Below are 3495 nucleotides of genomic sequence, written 5' to 3' on the forward strand. Positions count from 1 at the left end.
GATGTCAGTATCAGTTGCCTTTATTTTCTTACTTGCACTTTTCTTATACTCTGATTTAGATTAAACAATTATTCCATGGAGGTATTTCAGTACTTTGCATTACTTGAGAAATATAAAATCTTACAGATGATAGAATAAATTCATTTTAGAAGAACAGAAGTGTATAAGTTCTTATTAGATTTATTGTCATGGTTTCTGAGACCAAAGAAGGCTCTTTTAATTTTGAAATTTCTCTGAACTGCTTGAAATATTGCCATTTATAATACTCTTGTTGAATAACACTAGTTTTTCAGTTCCCGAATTGCACTCAGTATCACCTGAAATGATAAATTAAACATAGAACATCAAGCTGCTCTTTAACGCCAAGGCTCATTTAATATAACTGATCACTATGAAAGCAAACAATGAACAATTAAAAAGAGATCCTGTCCATATAATGTATATCGAGTATTTTAATTGTCTTCATTAGGGATGCATGAAAAAGCCAAAATGTGTTTTGGTTGTGGAAAGTAATGATCCAAGATAAAAATATATCAACAGGGGAGAAAAATAGCACATAAAACTATATCTGATTTGTCACCTGGAATTAGAAGCACCTTTCCATGACATAATATTGTCAAACCTTTGATTCAGTTATTAAATGTGCAGATGAGTAAAGTACAGGTTGGTCAAAGAAATCCAATTAACAATGTAGATTATTCTCGGAATGAGCTACTACTTTACACATATTGGGAGCAACTTAAAATGCTTCACATCAAGAGAAGTCTTGATGTAAAAGGAAATTGCAGACAGTATGCATTGTAATAATACAAAGCATGTCTGTCAAAACTATTTGTTCCACAAAAACTTTAAAAAATGGAATTGTTGAACCATTATATTGTACAACTGAAACTAATATAGTACTACATACTAACTAACTGGAATTAAAATAAAAACTTAAAAACAAACCAACAAAAACAAACGAAAAAACTTTGTTTCAAAACCAGACAATAATTTTAATGTTGGATTTTTCAACTTGTGCACTACTGACATTTTGGTTAAGATAAATTATTTGTTTGTTCATTTGTTTTTAGTGAGAATCTGCCCTGTTCACTGTAGAATGTTTAGTAACACCACTGACCTTAATCCATTAGATGCCAGTAACAATCCATTTAGTTGTGACAAACAAAAATATCTTCAGATATTGTCAATATCCCATAAGGCAACATCACCTCTAGTTTGGAAATATAATTTAATGTTACATCTTCTTAAATATAAAGACACGTCCTATGGCTATTCAAAAATAGCAGGAAATATAAGCATGCACAATAAAGATATGTGTCTAAAGGAAATGTGGGCCTAAAGAAATAATTTCCCTAAAATTTATAGTTTCAGGGAAGCCTCGGTGACTCAGTTGGTTAAGCGGCCAACTCTTGATTTTGGTTCAGGTCATGATCTCAGGGTTGTGAGATTGAGCCCCACGTTGGGTTCTGTGCAGGGCATGGAGTCTGCTTAAGATTCTCTCTCTTTCTCTGTACTGCTCACACTCGTGCTTTCTCTCACTCTAAATAAATAAATAAATAAATAAATAAATAAATAAATAAAATTTAAAATCTTAGAACATGGGGTGCCTGGGTGGTTCAGTCAGTTAAGAGTCCAACTTCAGCTCAGGTCATGATCTTGCAGTTCGTGAGTTTGAGCCCTGTGTTGTTTGGGCTCTGTGTTGACATCTCAGACCCTGGAGCCTGCTTCAGTTTCTGTGAGTCCGTCTCTCTGTTCCCCTCTCTGATCATGAACTGTCTTTGTCTCTCTCTCTCTCTCTCAAAAATAAATAAATATTAAAAAAATAATAATAAAATAAAATAAAATCTTAGAACATGGAACACAAAGACTACACTCAAGATAATTAATATATGCATTACTTCACATGATTACCATTTTCTTCTTTCTTTCTTTCTTTCTTTCTTTCTTTCTTTCTTTCTTTCTTTCTTTCCTTCTTTCTTCTTTCTCTTTCTTTCTTTCTCCTTTTCTTCCTCCCTTTCTCCTCTCCCTCCTCCTCTTCCTCTTCCTTCTTTTTCTTCCTGTTCATGTGTGCATGGTGAGGACACTTAAGATCTACCCTCTAAGAAAATTACATATACACAATACAGGGTTGTTAAATATAGTCACCATGCCCTATGTTATATCTCCAAAATTACTCATCATAGTCATTTATAACTGAGACTTTGTAGCCTTTGGTCAACATCTATTTGCCCATCTCTCCAGCCCCTGGTAACCACTACTCTACTCTCTGCTTCTCTGAAACTACTTTAGATTCCAAACATGTAAATGAGATCATTCACTATTCGTCATTATATGCCTGGCTTATTTCACTTAACAGGTTCATCAATGTTGTCACAAATGGTAGGTCTTGTGAATAATCCTGCAATAAATAGGGGAATGCAGATATCTCTTCAAGATCCTGATTTTATTTCTTTTGAATATATACCTGGAAGTGGGATTGCTGGATCATATGACAGTTTTATTTTTAATTATTAAGGAAATCTCCATACTGTTTTCCATAAAGGTTGCATTAATTTACATTCCCACCTACAATGTATAAAGGTTCTCCTTTCTCCACATCCTCTCCAACACTTCTAATCTCTTGTCTTTTGATAATAGTCACACTGACGGATGTAAGGTGATAGCTTATTGTCATTTTGATTTGCATTGAAGATTAGTGAAGTTGAGCATGTTTTCATATATGTGGTAGGCATTTGAATATCTCCTTTTGTGAAATGTTTATTCAAGTTTTTTGCCAACTTAAAAATAATTAAGCTTTTTATTTTGAGAGGGACAGAGACAGTGTGAGTGGGGTAGGGGCAGAGAGAGATGGAGAGAGAGAATCCCAGGTAGGCTCCACACCATCAGCACAGAACCCAATGCAGAGCTCGAACCCACAAAACCATGACATCATGACCTGAGCCAAAACGGAGAGTCAGACACTTAACTGACTGAGAAACCCAGGAGCTCTTCTTTGCAATTTTTTAATTGGATTATTTTTATTTTTTTTACTATTGAGTTTTATGAGTTCCCATATATATTTTGGATATTCATCTCTCATCAGACATATGGTTTGCAGATTATTTTCTCCCATTCTGTAGGTTGATTTTTCACTCTGTTGTTTTCTTTGCTGTGTGGAAGTTTTTCATTTTGATGTAGTCTCACTTACTCATCCTGCTTTTGTTTCCTGTGTTTTTATGTCATATACAAAAAATCAATGCCAATACCAATGTCACGAAGTGTTTCTCTATGTTGTCATCTAGTACTTTACAGTTTCAGGCCTTATGCTTCATCTTTAATCCATTTTGAGTTGATTTGTGTGGGTATTCTAAGGTGAGGATTAAAATTCATTCTTTTGCTTATGGACATCCAATGTTTTCAGCAGCATTTGTTGGAGATATATGCTTTACCTACTTGCATTCTTGGAACTCTCGTCAAATGTCAGCTGACTATTATTTGCATGCATTCATCTTT

The sequence above is a fragment of the Acinonyx jubatus genome, chromosome E4 (assembly GCF_027475565.1).
Source record: "Acinonyx jubatus isolate Ajub_Pintada_27869175 chromosome E4, VMU_Ajub_asm_v1.0, whole genome shotgun sequence".
Lineage (NCBI taxonomy): Eukaryota > Metazoa > Chordata > Mammalia > Carnivora > Felidae > Acinonyx > Acinonyx jubatus.